General features: G+C 41.9%; 1 protein-coding gene across 2 annotated transcripts in view; it reads right to left on the bottom strand.

Annotated features, from left to right (window-relative positions):
* Stag1 (STAG1 cohesin complex component) overlaps positions 1 to 13,680 on the bottom strand; it is a 288,255-nt gene extending 274,575 nt beyond the window's left edge. For both annotated transcript variants that reach the window (XM_055629669.1, XM_055629670.1), the window contains exon 1: positions 13,483 to 13,680. The gene's annotated coding sequence lies outside the window, so the exon portion shown is untranslated. The remainder of the gene's footprint in view (positions 1 to 13,482) is intronic.
* Between the last annotated feature and the right edge of the window lie 6,188 nt (positions 13,681 to 19,868).

Below are 19,868 nucleotides of genomic sequence, written 5' to 3'. Positions count from 1 at the left end.
TCAATAAGTTGACATCCTGGAATACACCCCTGATTTTAGTCATCTAAACCTTACATGTCTGGGTGTAAATCATAATTTAATTTCTATGCTTATCAATTCTGAGAAACAGAATTTTGGCAGAAATTTATCAGTGTTCGCGTCATATTAAAAACTGACAATCTTCCCTAGAGACACTCTTCTGCCTCACTGAATGCCTCTAAAAGCTTCCTGTCTACTAACTGAATAAATGCTGAGAAATCTGCATGCACACAGATGTAAAAGAAAACAGCCTATACTAATGTTTCATAGTTTACAGAACACTGTTTGATTAGCCAGTTCATCTACTAACCAATATTCTTGAATGAAGAGGACACACATTTATTCCCAATACATGTGAGGCAGTGAGGTCAAAGCGATTTACAAAAGGACATACTGCTAATAAAAATTAATCTAAATTACAATCCAGATCACTGGAGTCAAAATTCATTCATTCTTTCCTGAGGCAGAGCAAGTATGTATGATAGGTCAAATGACTTAAGGCAAAGAAAGTTTAAGTTTCCACCACCAGGTAAACAAAAAAAAAAAAAAAAAATCCTCTAATAAATAATAAACCATATAGAGAAGAAATAAGAACACACTGCAACAAACAGAAACAGGGGAAACAGAACATCTATAAAAAATACTGAAAGAAGCCCTAAGAAAACCAGATTTAGAATCCCTAACACACATGAGTCTCAGGGCTCAACCCAGCAATTGTTTTTAAAGGCTAATAATCCTTTTACACAATTTTTTTTAATTTATGTGTACGTCTGAGTATATATCACATGTGTATGGACGCCTACAGAGGATGTCAGCCCCTGGAGCTGGTATTACAGGTTGTGTGTGTATATATATATATATATATATATATATGGGTTCTACTGTGTAAAAGTAAAGAGGGGGAAAAGACTGTTAAATGTCTAGTCAAAGATAAGCACTTAAAAAGCTCAATATAGATAAGTATCTTAACAGGCCTTCTGTAAGAAAGAACAATTTCTTATTTTAGAAAATGGAATGTTCCTGCCTGACAATTCAATTTTTTTTTTTTTTTTTTGGTAAGATTTATTGTCTGTGTAATGGGTGCTTTGCCTGTATGTGTATATGTGTAATGGGTACTTTCTCTGTATGTATGTATGTGTAATGGGTGTTTTGTCTATATAAATGTATGCATATGTGTAGGAATGTATGCACACCACATGCAAGCGTAGTCACAGAGTGCCTGAGATCTCCTGGAAGTGCAGTTACAAAGAGCTGTAAATCACCATAATGTATACTGAGAACCAAACCCAGACCCCCTTCAATGAGCCACAAGTGCTTTTAAACACTGAGCCATCTCTCCAGTCCCTCATTTTCCTTTCTTAAGGTAGCTAGAAAGGTAGCAAAGAAAACTGTCAAATATTTTCAAAATATTATAAGTGTACTCAGTATGTCTATGTAAACATTCTAATTAAGTTTCCAAATGTCTTAATACCTTTAAAATATTTTTTAACCAAAGTATATGAAAAAGAGAGAGGAGGAGGAGGAGGATGTGCATGTCTAGGAACCCACGCATATGCATGTGTCATTGTGTAGGCTGAAGTCAGAGGACAATTTGTAGGAGCTAGTCCTCTCCTTTTACTGTGGGATCTAGAAATCAAACTCAGGTCATCAGGCTTATACTCTTAGTTGCTAAGATACATCACTGTCCCCCCTTCCCCCAGGCCAATCTTAATAAAAATACTTTAGTCACCTTACACTTTTTTTACACTTATTTATCTGGGGAAGCACACATGTGCACATGTGATGTCAGAGGGCAACTTTCAAATGTCAGTTCTCTCCTTCTACCATGTGGGTCACAGGTATCAAACTCAGGTCCTTGGGCTTAGCAACAAGTGCTTTTACCTGCTGAGCCATCCTGCAGCCTCTACAAATCAGTATTACCACCTTTTTTTTTCTGTCTTTGACCAAATATCAACTGAGTTATATGCGTGTTAGTCCCACGCATACTTAATGTATCTTTAAAATATTCTATAATTTGGAACTGAAAATTTACTACATACAAAAATCAAAAACTGAAATTAACAAATCAGATATTGATCATTGCTAGTAGTTATTCCAATTCCATAATTTCTGAAAAGCAACAATAAAATGGTTGTGGAATTATGAGAAAAGCCAGAAGTAGAAGAGCTGTGTATTTAGCGATACATACAAAAGGTCAACCTATCAGATGTTAAGCAGTACAAAGAAAGAAAAACTACAAAATCCAAGAAAACAGATGAAAGATCTAAAAAGCACTGAATGGACAATGTGATAAATTGTGGACTGCAAAAGCTTATAATTTTTTTCTTCTTATCTATTAATAGGAACTCACATTCAATAAAATAGAATCAGAGAGGACTGGGGAGATGGCTCAGTGGCTAAAAGCACTTGCCATACAAAATGAAAACCTGAATTCATATTCCTGGAAACCACGTTAAAACGTCATACGGTAGCACCTACTTATAAACCCTAGCACTCCTACAGCTAAACTGGAAGCAAAAAGACAAGAAACTCCTCCACAGCTAATGGGTCACCAACCTAGAATATATGGTACAATAGCAAACAAACAAACAGTGTCCCTGCCGCAAGCAAAAAGGAAGGTTAAGAACCTGAGTTGGTCCTGACATGCATACAAAGTACCTTCGACAGTGTACACACTCATACACAGAAACACAAAAATAAATAATTTTTTAGCAGTCAGAACGCTCCATTCCAGTTCTTCCCCTCAGTATGTCACTACAGGATAGCACTACCATTTACTAAACTATTAGTCAGAAACACTTCCTGAGATGATGACTCTCAACTGTTAACCCACTCAGAATGAAATGAACTCGATTTGTAAAGTCGACCTTTAGACCAGTCTGTCAGGATGTTTCCAGAGATGATAACCCTAAAAGGGAAACAGCAGCCTAGAATGTGAGCAGTACTATCCCATATATTGGGGGGTGAGAGTGCAGGTGAAATAAAAGGGGGGTAAGGCAAAAGTCAAGAGACGCAAGCATTCATTTCTCGCACTGCCCACCTTACTTTCCAGTTACCACTAAGGTAAGAGACACTATTACCTCATAACCCAACCCATCCCTCCAGAGACTATAACCTCTAAAATCATGAGCTAAACTAAAATCTTCCTTCCCTTTCATTCTTTTATTGTATTCTGTCAATACCTCTCTACTAACACACCTATCTCCAAAACTCTTAACAAAATCAGAACAGGTTTTCCCTGTTACCTCTATCATAATCACAATTTTCCATGGCACTGTATCTATCACCAGATTAGTTAACAACCTACCCTTCCCCTTTTCCCATTCCATTTCTCTTGCCTACTCCAATATTCACATAGGAGTAAAACAAAGATTCTCAACCTTGGCACTATTGCTATTTTGGGCAATAAACTCTTTGTTACAGGAAGCTATTCCAGCTACTAAAAAACTTTAATAGCATCTGGTCTCTACCCTCTCCATCACACCAAGTTGCAACCACCAAAATTATCTGCAGATATTGCTAACTGTGCTCTAGGAAGGAAAACAGGCACCCAGTTAATAGAAAATGCGCTAGAATTTTTATTTTTCTTGTTTTTGTTTGGGTGGATTTGCTAGTATTGTCTGCCTTAGTGCTAGGGATTAAACTTTAAGAGTCCCAGGCATGCTAAGCAAATATTATGTACTCTCAAACCCTAGAAATATTTTTAAATTTTCCTCTGCGTAAAACTCTTCCACTGCCTTTGATTTTACTTATAACAAAATTCATGCTGAGAGTCCTAACTATTTCAAATACACCTTACACTATCCAAAGCAGTAGCACACACCTTTAGTCCCAGCACTCTGGGAGGTAGAGGCAGGAGGATCTCCGTGAGTTCAAGGCCAGCATGGTCTACAAAGTGAGTCCAGGATAGCCACAGCTACACAGAGAAACCCTGTCTCAAAAAACAAAACAGAAACTCCAACATCATGGGAAGCCATTACATTCTTTCTGCAGATTCTCCATACAGTAAACTAATTCCTGGCATACAACTGTTTTTGCTACACATTTTGGTCTTGTTCTTTCCTATCTATGCCTCTACTCTTCTTGCTTAGGTTCTGTGAGTGTCTTCACTTCTCATTCTCAAAGATGACTTTCCTTAAATCATCACAATACCTCATGTATTCTCCAGGTGGAATCACAGCATATGATCTGTCAGCCTGATTTCTCAGTATATAGCTAAAATTAAATGAAAAAAATCTATAACGTGGAGAGACTTATGTGGTAGCTGAGTTGGCATCAGTCATAATATCAGCTTCATGACCATCTCATTCCCACCTAGATTTATCATTTCCCTCTTGAAACAGAGAGAAGAAAAAGGCTTTAATAAAGCCTCCATCTATCAATTAATTTTCTCAAAAGTGATATACAAACTAAATAACATACAATCAATCTAAGTCACTTGACACCATAGTTTTTGTGTTTATGGCTATGTACTTAAAGGCTCAAGCACAATGCCCATAACAGATACTTGGAAAGGATGCTCTTGTTCTTTTTAAAATCTCATTCTATCACCAGCTTGGCCTGAATAGAGCTAAAAATGGAACTCTGGAATTGAAGAAATGTCTCAGTGGCCACAGCACTTGCCATGCAAGCACAAGGACTGGGAATTCACACCCCTAGAATCATGTAAATATCAAGCAGGTGTGGTAGTCATTTGTAGTAACATCATTCAGAAGGCAGAAATAGTGGATCATAAGGGCAAGCTAGCTGACCAGGCTAGCTGGGATTGGCAAGCTCCAGCAAGAGACCCTTTCTGAATAAATAAAGTTGAGAGCAACTAAGACACGTTGAGTCAACATCAGGCCTCCAAATATATATACACAAACACACCCACACATGTTCACACACATACAAACACACATATATACCACCACCCAGACATACACACACAGGTATGCTGTTAAGTATATTATTTTGCATTTTTCACACAGTGGTTGGTAGGTATCATACATGACAGCACATTCACAAAAATCATAAAATTGACTTATTGATTCAAAATTAAAGAATATGCTCATTTCTATTCAAGGCTAGCAAAATTTAAAATGCGAGCTTTTTCCCTAGACAAATCAATGAGCACTGGTTTGTTTGGTTTGTTGTTGTTGTTGCTACTGCTGCTACTGTTGTTAGTTGCTTATAAGGTTAGACTTCAGAGTCAAATACCTGAATCCAAACTTTTTGTTTCCCCTATTAAGGAAAAGTACTTACCCTATCTACCTCACCTGTGAAACAGGAATAAAACCTCCAGAGAATTGATGCCATTTACTTCAATGCACCTTATATAGTGTTTAACACTTCCTCAATAAATTATCTCCAACCAAGTCTCAATCAAGCACCTCATTGTGCACCAGAAATTCAGAAATGCAGGTTCAATAAATCTGGCTGGGGTACATCTCCAACATGTGGCATAGTTTTAGTCCTGAGATGATTCTCTTTTTTGGAAAGGAAAAGTGAGGGGTTGCAGAGGACTTAACTCACAACCTTGGATGTTCTTAGCATGAGCTCTCTGCATAGCTCCAGGATCCCCTTTCCCGGTGATTCTAGCGTGCAAACACTGGCTTCAGAACAAAGTTCAACTTTTTAGTTTGGCACACCAGGCCCTCTAGTTACTGCTTACAGGTCTATGTTTTAGTTTTCTTGGTATCTAGGGTTTCTTCTGTAATGTCAGTATTTTCCCCCTCAGATGCTGAGGAATGAATCCACAGTCTTTACCATGTCAGGCAGCTCACAAACACCTACCCCAACTCCAGAAAGTCTAACATCTCTGACCTCCTCCTACACATACACTCACTGGTGGTGGGCACGCTAATCTTTTAAAGTGAAAAATTGTATTTCTATGTATTTTTTTCAGTTATATAAGACCATAAGTTATTCTAATAAACCATGAAATGTAAAGAACAATGTCACAATTAGGTGTGAGAAAACTGAAGACATTCAAAAAGCTTTATTGCCTAATTTAGAATTTATTTTATGATTACTTCAAAGGATTCAATATAGCATGTTGTCTTGTCCAAAAACTAATTAGAAATAAACTGATGCCAAAAGAAGTAATGATTCGAAAACATACAGCTACAGCCAGTGGCAGACGGGGTTAAAAATCGTACCTCAAGCTAGGATGAAGCTCAGCAATGAACTCATACAAAAAGGTCTTATCTTCAATGCCCAGATAAAAAAATTTAAGTTTTTGTTTTTTCTTTTTAAATCAGATCTCGGGTCCTGCACTACTTTACACCAAACTATATATTTATGAAATACAGCATTTTTATAAAAACATATTAAATATTAGTAATTCCAATGAAAATCAGGAAAACACAACTTTTCTGTATCCAGTTACAGAAGGGAAAAACAGCCAGCTATTATATTTGATCTACAAACTTAATCTTAAAGGAAACTTATAAAATGTGCTTTACTCCTGGTAACGACTCACTCATACTCCTGAAACACACACACAAACAAACAAAAATCCACTGACATGGTCAGGTTAGGCGAAAAATAAAAATAAAACAGGAGAAATAGACAATTATGTAATCATAGTCAAATGTTATCTGATTTTAAAAATTGTTGGGTTTCAAACCTGGGACCCACTAACCCTAACCTTGTTAGTATACAGCTAATTCACCTGGCCTGCTCTCAGGGACCAAGCAACCACTTAAGTCATCACCTGCCACCACCAGGTGTGCCAGGTGTGTGCTGATAAAAGGCCCTGCCAGGTACCCCAGATTTCCCTCCCACTCTTTCCCTCTCTGCTCCCCTTCCCAGGTGACAAGTCTGTGTCAAGCTGACAAAAAACTAATCAGCACACCAATTCAACATAAGACAATAAAAAAAAAAAAAAAAAAATTGGAAAGTTGCTTTGGAAAAATAAACTGAACCACTAGACTGGTCAAGACTAAAACAACACATTGATGCTATAAAAAACAATAAAGAAAATGCTACAGACCCCACAGAAGGTAGAAGAAAAACACAGGAAACAAGCTAATGCTGACAAATTAAATGAACAAATTTTAAATTGCAGTTTAACACAAAATAAAATTAAAAAAAAAAAAAAAAAAAACAAACTGACCAGCCCTAAAGCTAAATTTTGAATTTTTCAACCACCTATCTTTCCTCAACCAAGTGTGGAATCCAGTACTCAGAAGGCCAAGACAGGAAAATTCCAAGTTTGAGACCAGGTTGATGTTTATAGTGAGTTAAAGGCCTGCTTGGGCTACAGAGTAAAAACCTCTTAAACCAAACACAATGAAAATTCCAGGTCCAAGACAAATTCTTATTCAAAGAAGAATTAGTATCAATATGATACAATCTCCATCAGGAAACAAGTAATCTGCAAATTTTTTGAGACCATCATCCTAGTAAAAAGAAAAAGAAACTATCACAAAGGTTTTATAAAAGAACTACAAAGAAAGATGAAAAGATGCTAAAACATCTAACAAAGTATTAGGGAAGGGAAAAATATGTGACCTCGTTGGCTTTTTAACTTTTTTAAAGCACATGTATTTATCCATTCTAAAGTGTCACTGAAGGACACTTATTTTCTAAAGTTTTGGCTACTGCAAATAAATTATAGACATTCTGTAGACATAGCCTCGTAAACAAGAATTTCCCTTATCCAGGGCTGAAGAGATGGCTCAATGGTTAAGAACACTGGCTGCTTTTTCCAGAGGATCCAAGTTCGATTCGCAGCACTCACATGATGCTTACAACCATCTGTAACTCCTGTTCCAGGGGACCCAATTCCCTCTTCTGATGACCACGACACACACGATGCATAGACTTACACAAAGATACAACACACATAAACCAATCTAACTAAATTAAATAAAATATTTTAAAGCCAGGTATGTGTGGTAGCTGACTCACACCTTTAATCCCAGCAAAAAGCAGGGATTTGTAAACTTTGTAAGTTTGAGGCCAGCCTGGACTACGTTTTGTGTCCTAAGACAACAAGAGCTACATAAAAGAAAGACTGGGTCTTAAAAAAAAAACAAAAAGTCACCTGGGCACCATGGCACATGCCTGTAATCCCAGCACTCAGGGAGGCAGGCAGATAGCTCTCTGTGAGCTCCAGGGCAGCCTGGTCTACAAAGTGAATCCAGGACAGCAAAGGCTACACAGAGAAACCCTGTCTTGAAAAACAAATTAATAAATAAACTAAAATTAGCTTCTCTCATCTAGACAATAAAGGAATATAAATGTGAGGTTTAAGGCAGATGTACTTTTTTTGTTTGTCTGTTTTTGTTTCTGTTTTTTTGAGATGGGGTTTCTTTGTGTAGTCGTGGCTGTCCTAGACTCTTCTTCAAAGGCCTCAGAGATTCACCTGCCTCTGCCTCCTGGGGTGCTGCGATTACAGGCGTGTGCCACCTAACCCAGCTAGCAGATGTACCTTCAGATTAGTAATTAAGGAAAAAAGAAAACTCACACAATAACTATTACCAATTTAAACTCCAGCCAAAAAAAGGTAATGTAAGGCCAGGATGGTGACATATGCCTATAACACTAAGACACAGGAGGCCAAGGCAAGAATATAATGGGTTATTAGGCCAGCTTGTTGAAGTTTTATAGCCACCCTGAGCTATGGAGTAAGACTCTGGCTCAAAAATCTTCTAAAGAGATTTATTTAGTTTTATCTAAATGTTCTGTGTATGTACAGTGCCCAACAAAGGAGGGTGGCACATCCCCTAGAACTGAAGTCACAGACAGTTGTGAGCTGCCATGTGGGTGCTGGGAATCGAATCTGGGCTCTCTGAAAAAGCAGCCAAGGCACTTAACCACTGAGCATCTCTCCAACTCCCAAAAAGAATTTTTTTAATGTAATTTCTCCAACTATCTCACTGGCATATGGCATTATCAGAATTATTAATGTTTTTCAGTTTGATGGAAGGAAATTGGTCCCTTATAGTTCTACTTTGCACTTTCCTGATTACAATTCAACATAGGCTACTGTGAGTCATAACATATTGTTAGGTTGTAACCAGCATTCTCAAAAAAAAAAAAAAAAAAAGTGGAAAATAAAGTGTTCTTCACAAAGGTTAAATATCTCATGAAGCATCTACTTTTTTGATTATATGTACTATATGCATGTTTGCACTAAGTTATAATGTAAAATGCTTTTTAACTGTTAACATCCAGCAAGATAAAGGTATTACTATATAGTTTAATTATAGTAAAACTCCATAGAAACAGTCGGGCAACTCACTGGCTAATCATTTCCACCCACAGCACAAACAAATGTATTCTATAAAGCAGGCAGGACTTCCCCAGCACTGAATGAAAACAATAAAAGACTGGACTTTAACAGCAGCTGTACATGATGGCACATGTCTGTAATCCGAGCAATTAAAAAGATTCAAATTGAAATTTCTAGCCCAGCCTAAGAGAAATAATCATATTCAAGGCCAACCTAGGAAAACTCAGCAAGACACCATCTCAAAACAGAAAAAATATTTAAAATTTTTAAAAAATAGGGAAGAGGCCAGTGAGATAGGTCAGTAAGAAAAGACATTTGCCTGATGATCTAAATTCAATCCCCAGCTCCCACATGGTGAAAGGAATTAAATCTCCAAAATTATCCTCTTACTTGAACGTGCATAATGTGGCACACATAAACCCCCACACACAATAAATAAAAGTTAAAATAAAAAATAAAGCTGGACACGGAGGCCTACACCTGTAATCCCAGCCAGCACTCAGGCAGGCAGAGGCAGATACATCTCTGTGAGTTGAATGAAGGCCAGCCTGTTCTACAAAGCAAGTCCAGGACAGCCAAGGCTACACAGAGAAACCTTGTCTCGAAAAACAAAAAACAAACAAACAAAAAAAAAAAACAATAAAAAATAAAATGTAACAGGGAGGCAGGACTTGAGATGTCCTTTAAATACTAATTAGTAAAGAGAGCCACTGAAAAAGAGTTCATGGGGAACCAATCTGGATCAGCAGGTAAATGAACTTGCCACAAACCCTGACAATTTGAGTTCAATCCCAGGAAACACAACGGTAGAAGTATCCCCACAAGCTATCTTACCTCTGCATACACACATACACAATAAAAAGTGCATGTACACACCCTCATACACAACGCAGGAAGGAAGGCAAAAAGGAAGGGAAAAAAAAAAAAAAAAGAATCCAAGGAAAACCTGAGGGAAATACTTACGGGATTGGCATGGCATAGCTCAACTGGAATCCTGTACTGCACCTACCAAACGACAGAAAACTAAGCTCTTCCTTCTCTACAGACAAAATCCTACTTGCTACATTAAGAATTGTCTCATTCTATGGTTTATAAGAGCATGATCTATGTCTGATAATTAAACCCTGTGCCCCAAAAAGGTTGGGGGCACAGAACGGGTGTAAGACTCAGCAGATAGCATTTGCTACCAATCCTGATAATCTAACTTTGATCCCAGATCACATGGTAGAAAGAGAACCAAATCCTGTAAGTTATCCACTGACCTTCTTATGAGCACCATCTTCACACACAATAAAAAAGTTTAACACAAAAATTTTAAAAAATGGTAGTGGGACATGACTGTAATCCCAGCATTTGAGTGATAGTGATAGGGAATTCATGAGTTCAAGGCCAGCCTGGGATACATAGCACTGGTCTTATTAAAAAATTAAAATAATAGTAATAATAATAATAATAATAACAGTACAGAGAACGTAGCTATTCTAACATATACCAGACCCTGGGTTCATATCTAGTAATGCAAAAGAAAGATAAAAATGATAGAGTGGAAAGGAAGAGAGAACAGGAGAAAGGGACGGAAGCATTAGCTGCTTTAGCTGTGTTCTTTCCTTATGTCTAGATTCTAAAAGCGTAAATGTGAAGATGATTCTCTCTCCATTAGAAGTAAACAAATGGTCACACTACTTCCTTGAGAGTGGGAGAGAACAGCTTTCCATTTACTTACATGGAGGGAGGGTAAGATTTTTGTGTATGTAATTAATGGCCCTATAGATTATCTGGGTGGGCCTGACCTAACAGGTTAACCTTTGAAAGGTCTTAAAAATCTACAGAAATCAGAGACAAAAATCAGAGACACTGATTCCTGCAGTAGCCATTTTTCAAACTGCTGCCTATTAAGACCATATGTCAAAAATAATTAATGATAATTTCATGCTTTAGTCAAAAGTTAACAAGCATGCATTAAATCTATAGCACTAATATTATTAAGATATATCCATCTATAATCAAGAAAAAGAAATTATAACTATAAATGTTTTAAGTTTTAGCTAAAAAGGGCTTTTTCGATTTTTAAAAGAACCGCAGTGTTAATCCAACTTTAGATATGAGGAAGTTAAGATGCAAACAGTTAAAAAGTAAAACCAGATCACAAGCCAAGGGGGATTATCTCCAGAAACTTTCAGTTCAAGGCTCTTTCCTGTAACACAGCTTCCTTAAAGTTTTTAAAAGAGCCTTTCAAAAACCAAGTGTGGCTGTAATCCCAGCACTTGAAAATATGAAGAATTGCTATGAATTCAAGGCCATCCTGAGCTACATACCAAGATCCTTTCTGGCAAAAAAACAAAAAACAAAAGAGCCATTTAGTAACTGGCTGGCCTGGCACTCACCTGTAATCTCCTAACTCCATAAGCTAAGGAAAAGAACCGCCCTAAATTAAAGGCCACCTTGGACTGCATAGTGATTTCAAGGCCAGCCTGGGCCACACAATGAAATTCTATTGGGGAAGGGGAAAACCAAACCACAGTAATTGTATTAATCTCTTCAAAACAGAAAACTAGACTTCTACTTGTTTTGTTTTTTTAAGATAATATCTCATAAAATGTCCATGCTAACTTCAATCTGTAATCCCCCTGCCTCTGCCTACAGAGTAATCAGAATTACAGGCGTAGAACATCATGCAAAACCCCAAAGTAATTCTAGAATGCAACGAAAAAAAAAAAATTAGTGAAACACCTGTAGGTTTTGTAGAAGTTTATTTGGGTAAAAAGTTCGGTTACATTCCCATAATGAAAAACAATGAAATAACATTCCTTCAGTATTTCTTGATCAAATTTTTAGCCTCGATTTATATACATTATGGGACCCATCAAACATTAAAAAATAGACGAATCGTTTTTATTCCCATTTTTCTGTATATTTCCATAAGAGCTTCACCATCAGATTTGCATTTTTTATAAGGAAAAAAAAAAAAACACAGGGAGATCTAAAGGTAAAGTTACAAATTCCATTAAGTTACAAATCGTACAACTTTATAGGGATTTAGGTACTTTCATAAACACTACTTTTGCTGAGATGTAAAACAGAGTTGTTTCTAAGCACAACCAGGCGGGAACAAACATACACCTCATCTCAACACTAACTTCAACAGCAGATAATCCGCTACAACAAACTGCACTGTTGGGGGTCTACCGGGCTCCGAAACCATCCCACCACTCATCACTCCCAGGGCACGACAGCCCGCAAGGTGGAAAGGATCCGATCCGTAACAACTCGAACGTGGGCAGAAGCGGTGACGTGACGATCCGCACACCAGGAGAGGTTGTGGGTCCCTACTGCACACCCGGCGAGCACCGGGTCGGGTCCCCTCCAAGTGGGGCTCGGGTCCAACTCCACGCACTCGGGTTTCCCAGCTCTCCTCCCCGCCCCCACCCTCCGAGAGGCGGAAAAACAACTTTTATTGGCCTCTTCTCCCGGCGAGGGGGGGACTGGGAAACTAGCGGGGCAGTGCTCCGGCCTGGACTCGTTTCCCCGGGACCTCCCTCCCTCCCTCCCTCCCCCAACCCCCGCGTCCGGAGCCGAGAAGGCGGATAGCGGGAAAGCCGGGCAGCGCCGGGCCCACAGCGCGGGGTCCCCGGCCCCCTGCCCCACCCCAGGACCTAGAGGCCTGGGCCAGCGGTCAAAGCTGCGCGACGCACCCCCCCTCCCCAGGACCCTCGGCAGAGACGAGCCCGTTGTCATGTGACGCCGCCGCCGCTAAAAACACCGCAGAAACGCAGGGCGGCGGGAGGCGTTCGCGCCAGCCCGCCTCGGCTGGCCCCGGCGCGGGCGGGCGAGTCCCGAGAGCCCGGGCGGGGAGGAGGGGGGGGCGCGGAGGGCGGGCTTGGCGGCGGGCCCGAGCGCGCCACAAAGGCTTCCGCGCCACCGCCGTGTGCAGCCCGGGCGGGCGGGGGCCCCGGCTCCGCGGCCCGCGGGAGGGGGGTGGAGAGCAGCCGAGCGCCCCGCCGCGCCCACAGCGGCTCCCGGACGGCCCGGCGGGACGCCAGCCGCTCGCGCCGCGCACAGGCCCCGCGCGGCCTCCCTCCCCCGCGCCGGCCCGCCCGCCGCCCGCGCTCTCGGGGCTCCCTCGCCCGGCCTCCATCTTGGATCGGCGCTTCCAGCCCCCCGCGCCGCTGCCGCCGCCGCCGCCGCCGCCGCCGCATTCCCCCTCTTTCCCGCCCCCCGCCGCCGCCGCCGCCCGCGCTCACCTCAGCTGCCCATCCGGGCGCTGTCGGCCGTCGACCTAGTTTCCCCCCAAAAGTCTCCGGTGTGTTATTCCCGATGTGGGGGGGTTGTTACGGGGTGGTCGCCGGGGGTTCGGGAGCGGGGGCCGCGCCTTCAACGGAGCTGCAATCCTAACCCGCCATCTGGTGGCATTTTCCACACGCCAATGGCGCCGCTGCAGACTCGGGTCCCGACCGCCCTCTGCTGGCCGCGGTGCTCACTGCCTCGCTGACAGGACGGGCCTGCCCGGAAAGGGGAGGGAGTTGAGGCGCGGGCAGGGGGCCCTCGGCCGGGGGCGCGCGCTAACGCTTGCCTCCGGGTTGCGCGCACGCGCAGCAGCGGGGCGGGAAACGTGGCCTCGGCGTGGGGGCCCCGCCCCCGCGCCGGGCTCCGCCAATGGCGAGGCGCGGATCCCTCTGGGTGAGGGCGCTGTGGACGGCTCGTGGGCCGCCCGAGGCGAGCGGAAGGACGGACGCCGCGGCGCCTGCGCGACCCGCTCGCTGGGCTGCCGCCCGCCATTTTTTTAGAGCGGCTCCGGAGAGCCGGCTGGGAGGCCGCCGCTCCCGGCTCCTCCGCCGGCGCCCCTCCCCGGCGTGGGCTGCGCTCCGCTCCCGCCCCGAGGCTGCCAGCCGCCCACACCCGCCGTTATCCGGGCGAGCCGCGCCGGCGGCCGGCCGAGCCCTTCTCCCTCCCCGCTTCGGCGAGGGCCTCCCGCCTAGAATCGTGCTCGCGGTGTGTTATTGAGGAGGCGCTTTCCCAGATCGAGGGTGAAAGGTTTCGAGGACGGGGACATCCCCCTGCCGCGGAGCGAAACGGAACACTGCCCGCTCCGGGCCGATTGGCGTCGTCCTCCCTCTGTAAAGCAGATTGTCTCCGAGGTGCAGGCTTTGCATAAGGCGGCAGCATTGGCTAGTTAGTGAGAAGGGAGATGCTACGCCGCCAGGAGCGAGGAGGCTCTGCTTGGAATGAGATTCCCCTCCCACAGCCTAGGACTGCTTTCAGTGGCTCCCACAAGGACGTGCGAATGAATCCCCAGCCGAAAGGAAAATAGTCATATGCGATCCGACCCCTTCCCTGCTCTCTACCTATCTGTCCTTGACCAAGGCTAACCTGCCTGCTTACAAGTTTGTACTACAAGAGTGAATTCTTACTCTCCTAGGTCATCGGCCTCATTTATGACTCAGTTCTTTATTGGCAGAGGCAATAAACCTTAGAAACGTTGGACTCGTTTATAGTCCTCAGGGCTAAGCTAGTGCGTCAGCTGTCTCTGGTATTTATCCCAAAGGTTGCAAGGTGCGTTGCGCTAAACTGGAGGAACTTCGGAATGAATTCATGACCTTCCTTAGGTAGATACATAATTTCAGGAAAGTATCTTGTTTACTGGGCTCTGATTGACTTCCTATTGTGTTCTAGGCAGAGCCTGTTTCTAGCTTGCCTTGTCAATAAAGGGGTCGGCGTCAAGCCATACTCATGTAATTTTATCTATTTTCTTAAATTCGGCTCTGTGGGATTCTAGTAAAGACCTGATATTCCATCTTAATATACATGTTGTCATGATCTCAAAAATCTCTCCAGATTTTGCTATTTCCTCCTTCCCTTCCCTCCTAAACCAGTCCTGCCCGAATGCAATGCCCTTTTTCTTGGATGTCTTCAGTGTTTTCTTATCTTCTGGCTTCTTCCTTTCTATTTTTCAAGTTTCCATTTATCTTTAAAAAAAAAAAAAAGAAAGAAAAAGAAAGAAAACAGGGCTGTTAACTCCCTCAAGTTGCTGTACTATCCGTGTTCCTTTCCCAGCCTCTTATCTAAAAAGAATCAGTCACTGGCCTAGTGTGGCAGTGAGTGCTCTAATCCCAGCCTTGGGAGGCTGAGGCAGAAGGATTTGGAATGAAAAGGTGAGACCCTGTCCTAAGGAGGGGTGTGGGGACAAGTCATTTTCTTCACCAGTTCCCATCCTTCCTTGAAATTCTTCTCCTTTTGCATTGCTTCCTTGGATCTGTACCTACATTGTTCGCTAGTCTTCTGATTAAGTTGCTAGTTGCTGAGTAAACTCTAGTTTTTTGTGTTCATCTTTGTTTTCTCTGCCCCACAGTTCAGCCCTGAGTTCCCTGCCCCTCTTTCTTACTCATTAAAAGTCCTTATTGGTTCCCAGTTGTTCCTTAACAAAGATGCCATATTTTCAGCTACTTTCCAGGTCTCCATCCAGCATAGCACTTAAAATATTGTCCTCTCTCGCCCAAAAACTCCCAATAACACTGTAACTTCAGCAAGTTAGGGGAGTGTGCTGTGATATGTGAGCCTAGACTGTTCTGAACAGTTACGTAACTTAGGGCAAATCTCTGCCTGGTTCCTCAGCTGTAAGAGAGGGCTCTGGATTAAACTGCACCTACAGCCGTGCTATCTGTATTACTGCATGGTTGCTTTCATCTTTAAGATGTTTTCAGATGTCTGCTCTCAAATGCTGGAGGTTAAACCCAGGACCTCACAAAGTATGAATTCTACAACTAAATTACATCCCAGCCCTGCATTTCTCTTTGTTGTTTGGAGGCATTTTGGGGTTCCCTTTGTTGTTAGGGGATGGTGTGTTTTCCATATTAGGGACTAACCCTAGACCAGCACTGATCTATATACATAATTACTTAGTTCCCAAAAGAAACTCTGAGCCTGATCATATTGTTATTCACATCTCTGCTTTTGTTTTTCTGTGACTACTGTAGTTTTGGGCCTTTCCTCCCCACCCCTTACTGTTGTTACACCAGAACAATTGTAACAGGCTTTTTCTTCTTCCATCTCCTTCTCTCTTCTCCTTTTTCCCCCCCTATACTCTGCTTTTTGAGATAGGGTTTCCCTTTGTAGCCTAAAGTGGTCTCAAACTTACAAATCTCCTGTCCTGGCCTCTAAGACAGTCCTGACACTTGACCTTTTTTGTTGTTGTTTCTGAGACAGGGTTTCTCTGTATAGCCTTGGCAGTCCTGGAATTCCCTTGTAGACCAGGCTGGCCTCGAACTCACAGATACCTGCCTGCCTCTGCCTCCCTAAGTGCTGGGATTACAGGCTTAAACCATTGTGCCCAGCTCACCCTCCTCTCTCTGACTCATTCTGTCTTTCTCCCTGTCTCTCTGTACTCTCTTTTCTCTCTCTCAACTTAAAGAAAAACTCTGCTTTTCTGTGGTTCATATGCATCTAAATACTTAATGGCATTCATAGAGTGGTAGCCAACCTTGGTTGTCAACATTACTGCATCTGGAATCAACTAAAACCCCAGCATCCAGGCATGCCTATGAGGGATTTCTTGACTCGATCATTCCAGGTGGGAAAGCCCATCCTAAATTGGGGCCATACCTTCTAGTAGTGACCTTTTCTTTCTGGCTGTTTGCCCTCACAAGTTCATCCTGTTGCTGAGGCATGCCTTTGCTGTTATTCGAATGTACTTCTTTGGGATTCTAACATAGACTGAAGTGGCTCTCCAGAAATCTTCTGGGACTCCAACACCAGACTGAAAGTGCTGACATCCAATCTCCTGGACTGAACAACTACTAGATTTTTGCCCTTTCACTCAGGAGACAACCGTTGTTGGGCTAACCAGCCACACCTTATAAACTGTGTTTATGTTTAAAATCCCACCATTTGGATGTAGTTAACAGTTGAGATAAAAATATTGTGGCCATAACTTATGTTATCATTATCTAGTGTAGAAAACAAGTTTATGCTCATTTCTCTACTCCTTGATCTTCCTATCACATTTTCCCTAATCAATATAAGTTCAAGAAATTGTGGGCTGATGACTGTTCGCTCAGTAAATGGAAGTGTTTGACACTAAGCATCATGACCTGAATTTAATTCCCAAGACCTACAAACCAGAGAGAAATGACTCTTTTAAGTCATCCTCTGACCTCCACACATGTCATGGTATACATGCACAAATAGACATGGTAAATATTTTAAAAGCAACCCAAGGAGGGCTAAAAATGTGGTTCAGTAGTAGAGTTACCTAGTGTACATAAGGACTGGGATTCCTCAGCACACACATGCACACACACTTTAGCTTGTCAAGCCAGTAAGCAGTGCTCTTCCATGACCTATGCTTCAGCTGCTGCCTCCAGGGCCTGCCTTGAGCTCCTGCCTTAACTTCCTGGAGCCTGCATGACGGACGACAAGCTGTAAGATGTAAGAAAAAAAACCCTTCTTCCTCCCCAAAGTGATCTTAACCATGTGTTCTCTCATAACACCAGAAATCCTAATTAAGACACAAGTTATACCTTATTATTTTTTAATTCTGTCAAAAATTGTTCACAATACCTGCCTAGGTCTAATTAGCCATATGAGCAAAGCATATTCATTAACCCTTTGACTAGTAATGGAAGGACTACTGGTTCTGTAACATGTCTGACTCTTGCAGATTTACATGTATCTCAAGAGCGTAAGCTTTTATAAAATTTCCAAGATTCTAAATCTCGGTATAGATTTTGAAAAACATTTTTGATTAGCAGCTTTTAAAACATTGAAATGATGGAAATATCAAGAAGGCTATGCCTTTTCAGACACACAGATCTCAATTACAGCGGAACAATCAGAATAGAAAAATCTCTTCCACACTGAAATGTGGAGAAAGCAGACATTGCGCATCAGGTCTCCAATTTAAGGGTATTTATATGGGGCTGTGCCCCTAGGCTTTTGGGTCGCCTTTCACATTTTCCTTACAGATTTGCCAGATTATGGATATCTGACAGTGCACTCCGACTGACATCTGTTAACCAATGCCTCAACCTTTGCTAGGACACAAAAGGGCTGTGGTTCCATCCTCAGCAACACACACACCCAGAGCAAGCATTTGTTAACCAATGACACAAAACACTAGCTGTGGTTATATAGATGGCACATTTTCTTCAAACACTGACTGAGCTGACAGCTTCTCTAAATTCGCTTTCAAAAGAGCTTAGTCAGTGAACTCCTATGGTTCTTTATCATAGCTTGAACAATAGTAGTTCCATTTTATGCTTTTATTATGATAATGGCATAACATTTTATCATTCTTCCCTTCCCCTTTTATAGCTGCAGCTACTGACTAGACCAAAAGGAGGTCTGTCATCTAATCACTCTTCCTCAACATTCACTTTATTTTATTTACTTATTTTTTGTTTGTTTGAGGCAAGGTCTCTCTGAGTAGCTTTAGCTGTCCTGAAACTCACTGTGTAGACCAGGCTGGCCTCAAACTCACAGAGATCCCACTGCCTCTGCCTACTGAGTGCTGAATTAAAAAAAAAAAAAAAAAAAAAGTATGCCACTACACCTGGCTTCACACATTAAATTTTTTTTTCAGACTCTGTGTGTTTGTGTGTGTGTGTGTCCATGTATGCCTGATCCCCAAGGAGGCCAGAAGAGAACATCAGCTTTCCTAGAGTTATGGATGGTTGTGAGCGACTAGGTAGAAACTGGAAATAGAACAGAGCAGCCAGTGCTCTTAACTGCAGAGCCATCTCTCCAGCCCTTCTTTTACCACCTAGAAGCCCAGTGTTTGGGGATCATGAGAGTTTCATTTTCTGCACTTCTTTTGTCCACCCAGAACACTTGTGAGTATATTATTTTGAAAAACAGTTTTCCTTTTTTCTCTACTCTTGCAATTTAATACTGCTACTGACTGGCAGTGATGTATTATGCTGTCCAACCTACCAGACCATGATTGGATTAAATCATAATTTTAACTGTCACTTGTTTTTGAAAGTCAAGCCACAATTTTTGCTAAATTGATCAAATCTGAACCAATGGAATCCAAAAATGCCTTACCTTTTAGAATCACAGTTATAGGCCAGTTTTTTAGAATCACAGTTTTTGCCAGTTATAGGCAAAAACTCTATCACCTAAAGGTAGAGAACCAGAACTACTCAAGATAGGTGAAAAGTAGGTGATCATGGGAATATACACCTATAAATCTAGTACTCAGGAGGCAGAGGCAGGTGGGCTTCTTGAGGTAGATGCCAACCTGGTCTATACAGCAAGTTCCAGTTCAGTCAGGGCTACAGTGAGTCTTAGTTTCAAAAAAACAAAACAAAAATAAACAAAAAAAAAAACTATGAAGGACAAGAATTAGGCTCATACCCATTGGTCCAGTGTTGAATAATTGAATAATTATATTAATTTTAGCTATTTTTTGTTTTTTACAACTATAAATAAAACTGCAAACCCTCAGATTTGAACTTTATATACTATATTCTCTATTATTACCATCATTCTTCTATTTCACCTTCTATTCACCCTCCTTGAATAGCTCAAGAAGTCTGTATAACCATAGAGTTCAACGTTAAAAGCCAATTTTCAGGTAGACAGGGTGTATTAGTAAACCTTCTTCTCTGGTGCCCATTGTATGAACACCACA

The sequence above is a fragment of the Psammomys obesus genome, unplaced genomic scaffold (genome assembly GCF_907164565.1).
Source record: "Psammomys obesus unplaced genomic scaffold, mPsaObe1.curated_primary_1811, whole genome shotgun sequence".
Lineage (NCBI taxonomy): Eukaryota > Metazoa > Chordata > Mammalia > Rodentia > Muridae > Psammomys > Psammomys obesus.
Note: the sequence above shows the minus strand (reverse complement) of the source record. Positions and strands in the feature narration are given on the sequence as shown.